Raw genomic sequence first — 16,516 nt, 5'->3', positions numbered from 1 at the left:
ATGCAATTTTAAAATCATTTTTTAATATCTTCCAATTGTTTTTTGTCTAAATCCTAGCTGTTCTTAAAACATGTGCAGTATTTGGTCAGTCGGTTCTATTTATATATAATGTGTACTACATATATAATTGTTATTTTTATATACATAATTTTTTAAACTCATAAATCCTTTCTAACTTTAACTTTGCTCTATTTTAATCCTTTTATTTCAAAGATCACATTGTATCTCCTTTTTTCTCTTAAAGTTTCAAAATGGCCTTTGGCCAAATGCAATAAAATTTTGCCCTGACCTGACATAAAGCATGGAGTATGTATATGAAAGCACTTTGAAAACTTTAAAGGACTTTAAAAAGGCATGGTGGTATTGGTGGTGGGAGGCAGAGGAGGAGGTGGGGAGCAGGAAGAGACACAAGAGGAGGAACTAGGTTGTATCTTCACATAACATAAATTTCAAAGGTCCCTCCTGCTTGAATTTGCAAATAGAAGCAAATGGAGTCACTGCCTGGCATCCTTGAATGCTCACAATTTTCTAACATTATCTCAGGCCTGTGGTAATGTGGACACCCCTTCAGGTTGACATTTTTCTGCATCCTTGGCTGCTCCTAAGAGCAAGGAACTGCTTTCAATAGAGTCACAAGTACCTGGGAGCCATAGGTGGCTTGGTGGGACCCTCAGGCTGCCTCCTCTATCGATATTGTAAACGGCTATCCTAGAAGTGAGTCTTAATTGGAAAAGCGCCTTTAAATCTAGAAACTCTCTCTAGTGTTTCTACTCTTTGTTTATTTGTTTGATAAGGAGGACCCAGAGATCGCAAAAGAATGAGAAATTCTAAGAATGCACTCCCAATTTGAATTGACTTAGAAGACAAAAATATACATGATTTGGGACTTCCCTGGTGGTTCAGTGGCTAATAATCTGCACTCCCAATGCAGGGGGCCCAGGTTCAATCCATGTTCAGGGAACTAGATCCCACTTGCTGCAACTAAGAGTTCTCATGCCACAACGACAACTGAAGATCCCATATGCTGCAACTAAGATCCGGCACAGCCAAATAGATCATATATATATATGATTTTCTGGAAAAGGGCTCGTTTTCCCTTTCCAGGCTCCCCAGTTATGGGAGAATAAGTAGGCTTTAATGGTTAGGAGCATAGAATATGGAGTCAGAGGGCCTGGATTCGGATTCCAGGCCTACCGCTTGTTAATGATGGCTTCCCTAGTGGCTGAGATGGTAAAGAATCTGCCTGCAGTGCAGGAGTCCTGGATTTTATCTACAGGTTGGGAAGATTCCCCTGGAGACGGGAATGGCTACCCACTCCAGTATTCTTGCCTGGAGAATCCTATAGACAGGAGCTTGGCCAGCTACAGTCCATGGGGTTGCAAAGACTTAGACACGACTGAGCAACTAACACTTTCACTTTCATGTGTGAGTTATATGATCTCGAAGACATTTCGTCACTTCTGTTTGCCTTAAATTCCTCATTATAAGTGGGGATTATAATACAACTTACTTCATAGTGTTCTTAAGAGATTTAAATGCATCAATATATGTGAAGTATGTGCAACAGCAACTGGCCTTCACTAAGGGCCCCATCAATGCTCACTGTTATTATTAATTAAGAAGTAATCCTTAAGTGTATCCAGACCACCACAAGCTTCTGGGGTTCACACCTGTCCTCCCAAGGAAGATAATCCTGAGATAGTCTGCAAACTCAGAGAAAGAAACACTTCTCTTAGCTCTGCAAAGTTGGAGTATGTGTGATGCCTACCAGGTCTTCTGGATTCACTTTGGCAGCAGTAGGTTAGGGGGCGCATGGCATTATCCACACATCCTACATCAGAAGTCTCCAGCATAACCCAGGCTGCTGTGACACACCCATCTGGAACAGGGTTCAGTGTCCTGGTCTGACGCCTTCCAGAAAACAGATGCAATATTGTTGGATTTACTATTATTTATTACCTGAATTTATCATTCTCTCACCAGCCTTTCTGAGTGCTAATGGTTCTCCAGCAGGCATTAACATGAAGGCTGTTAGACCATGTAGAAAACCTAGGAAGTGTGAGGCACAAAGGTGTGCTTTTACCTGGCTGCTGCTGCTGCTGCTAAGTCACTTCAGTCCTGGAGAGTCCTCTTTTCTTCCTTTTTTGACCAAATGAAAAATTACGAGTAAGAGGGGAGCAGAAGAATCCCTGAGTAAATGCAAACATTTCTTAAAAACAAGATCATTACTTTTAAGACGCCTCCAACATATCCTGGAAGGGCAACTTTTAGGGGATTCCTGGCTTTTATAGAGTTCAGCCAGATCATTATTAGGCTTAGGTAAATTAATACACAACAAAATTGTCAATAAACACATGAAATTACATGTATGGCTGAGTCACTGTGCTGTGCACCTGAAACTATCACAAAATTGTTAATCGGCTATACTCCGGTATAAAATAAAAAAGTTTTTAAAAAATATACATATGAATATTTTCTAGATGGTATCAAAGATCCATCAACTGACCTAATACTATGCCTCACATCTCTACCCAGAACAGGGTTCACCTCATCAATATACATTTCAGAAAAATGTTGGAGTTAGTCTTAAGCCATTCCTGCTCTATTTTAATTCATTCATCAAACACGTTGCTCTGAGTATTCTTCCCTCTGTCCATACTCTTTTATCCCTGCATCTTCCATTCCCTGCCTCATCTCCCAAGATGTCAGCTTATTAAGTGTGTGTGTGTATATATATATATATATATATATATATATTTTTTTTTTTTAATAGGCCCATAGAGAAAAATTATTTCAGATTTGTTTTGGGAGGCACAGATCAGCCTGAATTTCCAGGGTACAGCTCAGCCTTGCACCACACATATTTTCTCCCACTCCAGTGATTGCATTTCATCTTCCATCCATCCAGCTAAGGAGAACAGAGGCTAATTTAGGAGCCTCTTTATGCCTGTACATATTCAGCCAGAGGGGTCACTGTTGATTGATGCAAGACACACTGTCCTCCAAGAGCTCGCCAAGTCCCTGCTGGTCCAGTGAGTAGGAACCAACAGTAACTCACCCGTTAGTGCTGGTGCATTTCTGTGCCTCCAGCTAGAAACAGTCAATAAACACCAGAGGCAACTTATGTTGCTTTAGATCACTAATAAATGCCTCTCACCACCACCTCAGAGCCCTTTCACACAAAAAAATGTATTTCTCTACAGATAGATGCCAAGCCCCAGCAGCCAATTACTACAGAAATGCCCCAAAGGCTAGAAGGAGGAGACAGGGAGGGAGAAGAGGTCCTCTCCAAAGACAAGGGTTTTGTGCTTCCTCTTAAGAAAAACTGCTCCCTTTTGTTGAGTGTTTCCTTGGAGCCAGGTACTAGGATGATGCTTCAGCTCAGTCACTCAGTCATGTCTGACTCTTTGCAACCCCATGGACTGCAACATGCCAGGCTTCCCTGACCATCACGAACTCCTGGAACTTGCTCAAACTCATGTCCATTGAGTCAGTGATGCCATCCAACCATTTCATCCTCTGTCGTCCCCTTCTCCTCCCGCCCTCAATCTTTCCTAGCATCAGGGTCTTTTCCCAATGAGTCAGCTCTTCGCATCAGGTGGCCAAAGTATTGGAGTTTTAGCTTCAGCATCAGTCCTTCCAATGAATATCCTGGACTGGTTTCCTTTAGGATTGACTGGTTTAATCTCCTTGCAGTCCAAGGGACTTCTCAAGAGTCTTCTCCAAAACAACAGTTCGAAAGCATCAACTCTTCAGCGCTCAGGTTTCTTTATGGTCCAACTCTCACAGCATACATGACTACTGGAAACACTATAGCTTTGACTAGACAGACCTTTGTTGGCAAAGTAATGTCTCTGCTTTTTAATATGCGGTCTAGGTTGGTCATAGCTTTTCTTCCAAGGAGCAAGTGTCTTCTAATTTCATGGCTGCAGTCACCATGCTTAATCTACATTTTCTCCTTCATTTTGCACAATTTTGGGCCTCAGAAAGCTCTAGCCCATCTTACAGTTGAGGATGCAGAGGCTCACAGAGCTTCAGTAACTTCTACTTTCTGCTTCTCCACTCCCCGCACAAAGTATGTTGCAAAGGCAGATGGGAAACTTCCTGGATGCCAGGCAATTCAGGGTGCTGTCTGGGCCTCAGAACACTACCCTCTTCCCATAAAGATAGAAAAGATCTCAATGGTTTGGTTACGCCACAGGCTGCCAGTAACTTGCCCCACTGTGTTCTGCCCATGGTCTTGACATTGCAACACCTCCAGGATCCTCTACTTTATTTCTTTAAGGTTTGTTTATTTATCATTTAAGTTAATTTTTATTTGAATGTAGTAGCTCAAGAAACTCTTCTCAGTGTCCCATGGTGACCTCTACTTTAAGGGTGAGGGTCAGATATTCTGACAAGTTTTTTGAAATGTAAAAAAGCACTGGGTGCTTACTCTGTTTGACACTGTGGTGCATACCATGGGGTCGCAAACAGTCAGACATGACTGAGCGACTTTCACTTTCAAGGGAGTTAGCTTAAAAAAAAAAAAAAAGAATGGCATGATCACAGTCTTTCTCAATTACTTTCAATCATGCAAAGCTCAACAAAGCCAGCCCTTGCCAGCCTCTGGGTTAAAAGGTAGGGATAAAGTGAACAAACATACCTGGGCCATAGATTTTTATCACTTCTCTTCCTTCCTCCTCTGCTCGCCCTCGATTTCCTAAGGAGTCTCATCATCTCCCTTTATATATACAAGTCTTAGGCAGAATTTTGTGGCAGAATGAAGCAACAGTATTCACCAAAAATCTGAGTAATGACTACAGAAAAGCAAATATCTCCCCACCCTGAAAAGCTGGACACTGGTTATGGTCTGATAGGTTAGAGCTTTCCATTTCTCGCTTCATCATGCTTTTCTCTTGCAAGAACTGAACCACAGAGCATCAGGAACATTTGGCTTTCTCTTAACCCTCTCTGGAAACTTACAACACAGGAGCATTAAATACTCAAGATAATTATATGTAATATTTGCAGTAGGAAGGACCCCGGGGATGCTGCCATCCATCACCTCTTATGGAGCTATTCTGCAAAGCAAGGGAGCAGACATGAGCTGTCTCCTCTTTTGCAAGAGCAAAGAAGGTCTGGGGTGGTAGTTCGAGGCTTGAATTTGGAGATGATGATCATCACCCTTTTCTGTTTTAGAAACAAATGACCTAATAAATATGGAATGCTAATAATAATATAGATGATAGTAATATCTTATATTTCTATATGGCTTCCCTGTTTTTCAAGCACATTAACCCTGTGGTTTCATTGGCTCCACACACCAAGCTATGCTGGTATAAACACTGTGATATTCTTCTCAGTGTTAACACATCTCTGTATTTCATTTGATCACCACCATCAGAGAGGGAAACATTGCTATCCCCAGTTTAACCAAGGGAGAAACTGAGGGTTAGAATCATTTTTTCAGGCTATAAAGCCAGACTTTAAACCCAAGTGATTCTCTGCAAAATCCAGAGTTTATTCCTCTCCCCAAATCTTCATTTGATAGACAGGAAACATGGAAGAAATAGATCATGTGTGCCTTGTAAGCCACTTGTCCCACCTCATGGACAGAAGTCACAATGGTGGGTATGAGGCCACAACCAATGAAATCTTGCCCAGAGCCTTTGTATGGACTGCAAATCCAGTCCATTTCCAAAAGCTGGGCTGTAGAGAAGGTTTCTGTTGACACTTTCTCTGTAGGTTTTGTTATGCTTGTTTCTGTTGGCCCAGAGAGCCGGCAGCCAGGGACATGGCAGGATGACTGAGCCAAGGGGCGGTCTGTTCACACCCAAGGGACCGGGGTGTTTCACTAAGTTTCTGCTGCTTGAAAGCACAGGCGCTGCAGTCTTGCTCACTCCCAGTTTTGTTATTTCTGGGATACTAAATAAAGGCTCATTCTGTTGTGTCCAAAAGACCCTTTGGAGGAGACCCGCTCTTGCTGGAAGTCTCCCGAGCATCCCCACCCAATTACAGTCAGATGCTAGGCATTTCAAATTAAATTAGAACAAATAACAAAAATGAAACAAGAATGGGAAGGAGGAAAAACAAACCAATGAAACTGGCATTCATTTTAAGTAACCGATGAAAAAAATGGCACCTGAAAAACTCAAATGATGTTTGCCCGCTTGTCTCAGGTTAAAAGAGCCGTAAGTGAGAAATGGCAGGGATGACAATGCCAGGTCCATTTTATCTAGGTTATTCCGATGCAGAGATAGCCAGATAAACAACGAGGTGTTTTAAGTCCAGACTGGAATATTTATACCTTCTCAGTGGCTCAGATCTTCCCTGTAGCTCAGATGGTAAAGAATCTGCTTGCTGTGCAGGAGACCTGGGTTCAATCCCTAGGTTGGGAAGATCCTCTGGAGAAGGGAATGGCAATCCACTCCAGTATGCTTGCCTGGAGAATTCTATGGACAGAGGGGCCTGGAGGGCTACAGTCCGTGGGGTCGCACAGAGTCAGGCATGACTGGGTGACTAACACTACTACTGGTGGCTCAACGGTAAAGAGTCTGCCTGCAAAGCAGGAGTCCTGGGTTTGAGCCCTGGGTTGGGAAGATCCCCTGGAGAAGGAAATGGTAACCCACTCCAGTATTACTGCCTGGAGAATTACATGGACAGAGGAGCCTGGTGGGCTACAGTCCATGGAGTTGCAAAGACTCGGACACAACTAAGTGACTAGTAGTTTTCAGTTTTGAATTTTTATGGCTTTTGGACTGTGATATGAGCTTTATTTGGTGAAACGATGCCATATGCATGATAGGAGGCAGAGATTTTGGGAAGGGACCAGATTATTTGCCCCACGTGCCAGTTTTCTCCTCCAAGTGCTGCTGAGGATGAAGTGTCATTTGAGCTCAAAATTTTGCTCATGGTGTGCCTAGAATCCCACTGGAGTGTGGATGGGCGGGAAGTCAAGACATAGATTCTTATAGTACCCAGTTTCAAAATGCTCCAGTGGCAGTAAGGTAATTTAAAATGAAGTGGAAGAATTCATGGACCAAGTTTGTAGTGTGTCTATCACAGAGAGATGTCAAACAGAATTATTAATGTTCTATTAAAAACACCCTGAAATCAGCCAGTCCAGCAGAGCCCCAGCATCACACAGTGGCCTCCTTGACACTTCACCGTGGCTACATCTTCACCACATTTGCCTGTTATGTTGCTATCACCTGTTCCCCTTGCGCTAAATATCACTGGATCCTAGAATAGCATGAAGATATGTGATAAGACAATGTAACTGCACTATCCAGATGCAGAAAGGACATTTACATTTAGTGTGCTTTTCCAATCCTATTAGCCAAAGTTATACATTGTAGAGTAAAATATATTGTCTTCATACAGTACTCTCGTCATGAAGAAACAATGAGTCCACAGAAACATAATTCATATTATTTGTGTTTGCTTGGTTGCCCAGTCATGTCCAACTCTTTCCAACCCCATTGACTGTAACCCTCCAGGCTCCTCTGTCCATGGGCTTTTTCAGGCAAGAATACTGGATTGAGTTGCCATTTCTTCCTCCAGAGGATCTTCCTGACGCAGGGATTGAACTCGCATCTCCTGCATTGACAGGTGAATTCTTCTCTACTGAGCTACCCAGGAAGCCCCAATTCATATTATTTGGCCTATCAGTATAGGAGAGCTCCTCTACAAACTCAAGCCCAATTTGGAGAAAATAAGCTATCTGATTTTAGGGAGTTATCTTGTGCCCAAACTAGTTGCATCACATATTAAAGGCCATTATTAACTAGGCAAAGAGATTCAAGAGAATACAAAAGTTGATTATCTTATAAGAAACATTCTTGCACACAGCATTACAAACACTATTTGGTCACCCAGCTGTCCCCTGATGTCACTCTTCAGCTTAAATTCTACAGGCCTGGCCTAAGTATAACTTTCAAGTATCAAAAGGAGCTGGTTCTGTGAGTGTTTCCTCCAAAATGTGACTTAAAAACAAAACAAGAAGCATTCTGGAATGATCAGTAAAAATGTCCCTTAAGGCCATTATTTTTAGCCCAGTGTTGTTGTGACTGTTTCCATGGCTAAACCATGAACACGTTTTCTGCACAAGCCCGGTCATCTAGTGGCCTTAATTAACTTTCAAATGGAGAATGTTGCGGTTTACCACTTATTAAATATCCACCATACCAAGTTACAATCTTACCCTTCCACACCTCACTTAGTCAAGACACCTCGAAAAACCCACAGTGCTGAATAACTGGTCATTTAAAAATATGAACCATGTGTAGTTATCAGACTGAACACACAGGCTGTGAGAGAAGTTTACAAAAACCCTAGGCAGATATCATATCCAGAGTGAGTGATTTAATTTATAAATTGAGGCTATAGGATAAGTCACTCTGAGAGAATAGAATAAACTGTTGCCACTCATTCTAAGGAATTCAACAAATACCTAAGTATTGCTTTGTCTTCCAGATACTGAGTATTTTTCCAGATTCTTCATGTCTAAGAATCACAGGACACTGTAAATAGAGTTCAGAGTATAGTGAGGAAGGAAGAGGCCAGTGTTTTTAAACAGTAGGCCCCCTAGAGAAGGAAGAAAGAGCCTGAAACTGCTCATCAAGCTAATCTACTCTTGATACCACATGCAAGTAGGCTAACCAAGCTCATTTCACCCAACATTTTATTCATGAGGGAGATGATACCGTTTGAGATTCAATCGAGACAGAATTAGTTTTTGTGATTAGCTAGGTTGAGTGGCTAAGGTATAGTAATGATGATATCATTATTTTTTCTCTCCTCTCTCTCCTATAATACTAAGACACACACAAACACATACACACACATCCCTTTACTCATATCTCTTTGGATTTGGCTTGTGAATCTTCACAACCTAGAGATGTCTATGTTTCAACTTGAGTATACTTTCAGGAAAAACAGTGAATTCACTTCCCATTGAATTCCACTGTGTATAAAATGGTCTTAGAATTTGAAAGAAGAAAAAAAATCCTGCTGCTACAAAGAGAACATGTGAAAAGGCCAAGAGAGAGCATAACTGAAAAAAATACATAAAAATGCAAATGTTCCTAAACTTCAGCTTTGGATGGACTGAAGCATAAGTGAGAACTTCAACAAAGCAATAGAAAAAGATGACAGCTCAGAGTTTCAGAAATTTAAGACAGCAGCAGGATTAGACACTTTGGGTTGTCTTCGCACACATTTCTTATGGGAGTTAATTCCATTTGACATGCAAGACCAAAGCAAGATTACAGAGGCATAGCCCCATGGCGAGGTGTATGCTGTAGCTAAAAGCTGGGATTTGAATAATTGTGCAGGCTTACTCCAAGAATCAGGCGAGAACAGAATGAATGGATTATTACAAGGAACTTTGTACATTTTTAACTGCTGGACTTAATAAAATACCCTCTATTTGAGAGTAATGTTATGGTCGTCTGCACTCACTCTTGCTGAAGTTTGTGGTAGGATCCATCAAAAATGAGGAAAAACAGAAGCTGTTTTTTAAAAAAAGAAAAAGAAAGAAAAGAATTTTGTAATGAATGACTGGGCTGGGTCATGCCCGTGTGATTTACAGAAGAACAAAACTTGGAAAACTTGAGATCAACACATTCAAGCCCCCACCCCCTGCCCCCCAAAGGCAGAGGGAAGTCATTTCCTGTGCAAAGAATTTTGAGGAAAGTGGAGAGTAGAGCTCAGGAAAAAGTGGGCCACAAAACGGTGGATTTTTATTTCACTATTTCAGCTCGTTAGGGAGGTCATTTGTTACTGAGAAAAATTACTAACTCACACATCATTTTATATACATGTATAAATGTGACCTCCTTCCTTGGAATCTGTGGAAGCACTTGTCTGTAAAAGGTAGAAAGAGTAGCAGTTCTAAAGACTTCTTTCTCGCTGCTTAATTAACTGTCCAGTGAGAATTATTCAAATCCTTTATATCATTCTTATTTAGCACTCATTAAAGTGAAAGATACAAATGCAGGACAATGCAAGGTTCAGGGAAGTTCTGAGAAAGAAAAGTTAGTCTTCTAAGGGCTAAGAATTATGACAAGCTGCCCATTAACAGCAGCCAGGTAGACCTTTGATTTTAAAAGTCACTGATTCAGATCTGAAATGATTTGATTTGATTTTCTCCCCTAAAATGTTCTTCATCTCCTTTCTTCCGAGAGAGCCCATTTCTGACCCTCCTGCAGCCCTGGCCAGTCTAGTGGGATAGCAGTCCACCTCAGAGGTAGAGAGAACGGCTCTGGGGCCACGACACTGGGGCAGTGCGCCCTCTGCTGGGAGACCAGCCTGCAGTCACGCTTGAAAAAAATTCCCCAAAGAACCTGCCCCTGGGAAAGCAAAAGGGATACACGATTTCAGCTGTGAAAACCTCTGCTGTGAATGGCATCTCTCTCTCATAGCTGTGAATGGAGATTAGAGAAGGGACAGGAGAGGATAGGATGCAAGGGTTTCGTTAAACCAGATGCAGCTCTCCTCACTAAACATGTCTGTCAACGTCAGCCTGCCATGCAAAATGGCAACAGGAATGATGAGCACATTACAGATTTGTAGACCCTAAAATTAAACTCCACCTCATTTATTTCATAGTTCAGCAGGCTGGGGATGGCTGGCATTAGAGGCACACGTCTTTCCCGATAAGCTCTGTGGTTTCCTTCCTGGAGAAGGAATTTTTGTGCTCCGTAAGGATGCACCTGGTCTTCTTGAAACCCCATTTCTTCTTGGTGAAACTCAAAAGAGGAGGCACGCTGCAGTGCTCTGCAGAAGAGAGCTGAGAATCACAGCCCTGGGAGGGAGCATATGGATGTGTTCCCAAGGGAAGACAAGAGCTTGCCTTTCCCCACCTTTGCTCTGTGCATCCCTGAGATCCTTGCTACTAGAAGTGTGGTTCACAGATGAGCAGCTACCGCATCACTTGTGAGCTTGTTAAAAAGGCAGGAGCCCAGGTGTCACCTAGACCTACTGAATCAGAATCTGCATTTTAACAAGATCCCCAGTGATTCCTAAGCATGTTACACTTTGAGACACACGACTGTAAACAGAGAAAGCTAAACTGCGAGCAAGACTAGAGCATTGCAAGAGGAAGGAAGCCTAGATGACCTTCGCCTCCTTGGATAAGGAAATCAAGATCCAGAGAAGAACCCAGCTCCTGACACATCTAAGAAGGAAGGGTTACATAGGCCTCAATTGGATTTGCTGTGAAAGTTGGAACACAGTAATCCCATGCGTTATGCAGCTGACCTCACCACATACTACAAAACCAACAGAATGTGGCACCAATGCTACAGTGTTGTAGGGGATCATCCCAGGTGGGAGGATCTATAATCAGCTCTATACTACTGAAAAGACTTGTGTAAATTCTGCAGGAATTGACATAGAAATGAGATTATGATATTCCTTCTATTCACACAATGATTGATGAAACACATGGGAAAAATAAATTGAATTATGTTCTAATCTCCCAGGGAAACATAATTAAGTTGTAAAGCATTCCCATGAAATCCTAAAAGCCTTATATCCTTTAGACAGTGACTTCTACTACATGATCAATAATTATATTAATTAAAGATAATTATTTCGATAGACTGGTTTGACTTTGGGGCTCCACTTATTCTTGATCTTATGCTTGAATAGTGAAGACTTGATTGGAACTAGAGTCACAGATAAAGAATTCTTTGGGAGCCCCCAAAAGGTTTATGATATTGATGCCAGTTTGCACTGATATGTAATTCCTGACCACCAATTTGATGCTTATTCATACAATTCAATTAGCAATATTTGTGCAAGATCAATGGAGCATTTCATTTCCTGCTCTTAATTCCATGTGACCTAAAAGCAAGCTATCTTCAGAAAGTAATAGATAATATATAAAATCAAATATTCCCTGAACTTTCAAAATTCTAGGACATCTAATTCATTCTTTGTGTATGCAGGATTCTCCAGCACGTTCATGGCAACTCTGGGCAGAATCTGATCTGATGTTAACAAAGCCCAGAAAGCTGGTGTAAGGGCAGAGCCTTACAATTTCACTATCTTCCTTCGAAAATGCCTAATTGTGAAGATCAGATCTGGGACACACGTGTGGTGGTGCACTGTTTAAGCACAGGCAGAAACTGAGACATCTTGTCGATTCTCTCTCTGCACTTTCCAGAGATCCACTCAAGGGTCTATGCCTTCTTATCCTCATAAAAGCATCAGTGAGCATCCACAGAAAGTAAAAAGTGAGGCAGAGATGTGAACTGAAAGTAATCAAGTGAGGAATCATATAACAAACAAACCAGATTTGGATTTTTTTAAAAAGCAACGACCATTAATGTGAACTTCCCTGAATTCTCTACATGATTCAAGACCATTTGCTTGCTATTTTAACATTAAGAGATAACAGAGTTGAAAGAATTACAAAGAAATCATTACAATTATATGTATTATTTCATCAGAATTTTCTTAAGTTATTCATAAAGCATCTTGCTGACTAGATGCTCTCTCCATAAGAGGTTGTAGATTGTTCCCTCGAGGCGGTGGAGAGGACAGTATTTTAGAGTCGAGACTTAGGAGTCAGTGCCACCTGATTTGAATCTTGGCTCTGCCACTTAGCGCCTATGGCTTGAACAAAGAAAATAACCTCTTTTTATGCCTCAGTTTCTACAACTGTATAATAAGTATAATAATAATACATACCTAGAGGGGTTGTTGTAAGAATCCAGTGAATTAATATGCATGGAGCAATTGGAAAGGCATAAGCAGTACTAAGCTCTCAATTTATACTGGCTCTTATCAGTGTTCTTATAATTTATGAAGGTGGACTTACTTGTGGTCAGATAACAATTTATTGTGGAATAGTCTTCTTCAAACCCAACTTTCAGAGGCTCTAAATGCCAAGTTTTAGTCTCCAGCTTAAAATTTATTTTCTTAATAGAATAATTTAAAAAATTATTTATGGGGACTGATAAACACAAGCTTATTCATGTTATCACCTGATCTCTCTCTCTCTCTCTCTCTCTCACACACACACACACACACACACACACACACACAGAATAGTAATACCTCACAGTCCAGTGCCAGAAGTTCCCCCACAGGGGATTTGCCGTAAAAAAAGCTAAATGTGACCCACTATTCCAGTGAGAGATCTTACCATTCAGAGCAGAATAACCTGAGAACAAAATAAGGCAGGAAGCAGCCCTGAGGTTCTTCTGTCTTTCCTCGGGTAAAATCAATTCTGTTATTATCCACAGTTGGGTATAGAATAGCATATGAACAGCGTGGCTTCCGCCAGCAATACCTCTCCAAGAGTGGCTTGCATGGGTAATATTCCACACCCTGATTTACTCAGCATTGTCAAAAGAGAAAAGGGGAGATCTATCTTTACATAGGGAAATTTATTCTAAGGACACTGGAGAAGATGAAGCAAGAAACATCAGTGTGAATTCATATAGAAGTGAGTATGCTAAGCTGCCCTGAGCCTTAGACATAGAGTCCAAAGTGATGAGCAATAGTGGGAGGCCTAATATCTTCCTGTCAGCTCTTTCACAGGGGGGGTCATTTAGCCATATTTGCTATGCCTGAAAGGGAAATGGACCACGTATCTGAGGCTGCACATCAGTGTGAAACAGAAAAAGCTTCCCAAAGAAAGGAAGCAGGCTTATGAATGTGGCATTATGGAACCCACGAAACAGACCAGCAATGACTGAAGGCAAGAAAATGACCTGGTCTTTATTAAAACTACAATTAGGCAATTGAGCTAACTAATAGGATCTGAGGAGACGTAAATAAGATTTTTATTTGTGTTAACAAAGGGAGTGAAAAGACAAATTTCAACCCGAATAAAAGAAGGTAAATGATTCCTCCCCAAAGGCAGAGCCAAGATTCCTCAAAATGAGCTTCCTCCTCAAAGAGATAGAAGTAAAATATATGGAGCAAGATGACAACGTGCTGTTGCCTAAATGTAGGCAGTGATGGTATTCTACTCTATAGACCAAGCTATGAGTAACTGAATGCAAGATAGAGCAAAAATATAGAAAAGGCCACTTGGTAACAGAAGCATAAAAATGCAGTGTGTGTAACAGGACTGAGAAGGGTACAGCTCTGTAGAACTGATTAATAAGGAGAGCAGTGAATAGAACAAAGTGGATTTGCAGAGATTAGGATGTAGCAAGCTTTGTCCAGAAGACTGTATAAAGTTCTTATTGGTCATGAATCTGAAATAAGGTAAAAAACCTACCTCCCATCATGAAAGACCCCTTGTGAACTTGGTATATCTTAATCAAGCACCTTATCTGTTCCCATAAGTCATTTAAAAATAAAATTTGTAATAATATTTATATTCTTCTATGCAAATTATTTTCTATGGCATCTCTCCTTTCCCACGGGGTTAGGGGAGGGAACACATGGTACTATATTTTTGATGTTATAGCCTAACAGAGATATATCTTTTTTAAAAAAAGTCAATTTCACCCATAATAGCTGAGCTCTGAGAAAATGCAGAGCTTGATAAAGCCTAAATGTCAGGTTCCAAGATAATCAAGAACAAAAGTTGGAAATGGAAGCTTGCCAAGTGGATGTAAGGAACTTGGACATTTGCATGTGCAAACTCTAAGGACTCCACAGTATTGTGAAGGGCATCACCACAGCCTCCAGGTTCCAGGCAACAGAAGACTTTTTTTTGAAGGATAAAGAGAAAGTAAGATCCAGCCTACAAGCACTCAAGAATCTCAAGGCAAAGGTAATGTTTAAGAAGCCCAGAAGTACAGGCAACAGCTGACAACTGCCATGGCTTGGGCAAGAAGAAGGCATCTCAGTCTGTGGGCTGCTCTCGAGTAATCACAGATAAGACACGGGACCACCAGCAAGCGGGAATTGAGTATGAGAGTTACCCTACCACAGGCTGGGGCGGGGGCGGGGGCGGGGGTGCTCTCCTTTGTTTTAATCAGAGCTCTGAGGCCGCTTCTGTCGTCAGGGCTCTAATTTGTTCTGTGGGGACTTTAGAGATGTTGATGTCAGGTTAGGTGTCTGTGTCTTTCCTTATGGCCAGAAGGAAAAAAAAATAGTTGCTTGACCTTTCCCAAGGTAGACATCTGTGCTTCATATTCAAAAACAGAAGGTCCAGGGGCAGAGAGAAGTCAAAGGACTTCTGTGTGCTCAGATCACCCCCACTGGGTGTTCCTGGGGGTAAGGATGACTAATTAGGCAGGCAGGACAGAAACATGAATCAATAGCAAGAGAAGTACATATTTAAAGGAATGCAAATGCAACTCAAATCAGGGAACCTTGGCCAAGAACTGCTCTCAAATCTTCCAGTTCTTTTAAGATGAGAGAAGGGAAGGTTTCCCAGCAATAGAAATCCAGAATCGGCCCAGAAGTGGAGGGAATTGCCATGACTGTTGGGGGACGCTCTGTGTACCTCAGGGAGCTGCAGGCCTGGCTGCTTTCTTTTTTCACTTTGACTTCCTTTGCACGTTTTTCCCTGTGGTTTTTAGGGATATTTAAAAAATAAGAAGAAAAAATTCGTACATATATACTTATAGGCACTAATATATACACACATGTGAATCTATTATATTCTTTTCTATAAATGGAAATAAAGACAAAAGAAAAGTCTAATTTGCAGTTCAGTTTTCCAGCCTCAATTCTGGCTCACCAATGAATCTTCTTATATACAGAGCTGACTGGAGGGAGGGGTGGGATTGAATAACAAATTTATGTGATACAATCACATCATTTACAATCACATAATGGACCATATCCCAATTTTCAAAAGGCATAAAGTATCCTCATTAATACGATAAGTGCAGCAGTCAAATCAGCACTGTGATTTTATCAGGGTTTTTGACTGTACATGAATTAGAATGTAAAATGCATACAGAATTTTTAATGGGAAGGCTTTAACATTCACTGAATGTATTTCTTCCTGTCATTTGCATCACATTAAAGTGAAATTCAACATAAAAGGATAAAGAGAATATGTCCTAAATTACAGTTTTTCCATAGTTGTCATGTCCACACATAGAAAAATCTGATTCATAAGCTTGAACATGATCCTAAATCTGAAAAGGCTACACTGGTTCTCTATCTGTTTGTGAGTTTTATGTGGCTGTCAGAACTGGGTAGAGCTTGGGAAGGTCAGATTGTCAGGACAAAGCTAATAAAGATCATGGGGTTAGGAGGTCCGGGCAGAAGACAGGGTGATTGTATTCACTGTGTTTTAGTATATTAAACACTGTGACTGCATTTTTTTTTTCTTTCCATTCAGGATTACTGAAAAGTTACTCGGGTTGCCTTAGAAATATTTTGTTGCTCCTTTAGGAAGAGCTTCTACTTTTGATTGAGTTCGGAGTTTATCAACTTAAAATGTTATAGAAACACTGTTCTGTAGATTCCACCCTGAATGAATATGCATACTGGACATTGTCACGTACATGGGATATACAAGATTCATATCAAACCTGTGCATGCCTGCTTGTATGTTGAAATATTTTCCATGTATCAGAGTGAATGTCAAGGTAATGGCCATTGG

This window comes from Budorcas taxicolor, chromosome 11 (assembly GCF_023091745.1).
Source record: "Budorcas taxicolor isolate Tak-1 chromosome 11, Takin1.1, whole genome shotgun sequence".
In the NCBI taxonomy this organism is placed as follows: Eukaryota; Metazoa; Chordata; class Mammalia; order Artiodactyla; family Bovidae; genus Budorcas; species Budorcas taxicolor.
The sequence above is the reverse complement of the archived record's forward strand: the minus strand, read 5'-3'. Positions refer to the sequence as shown.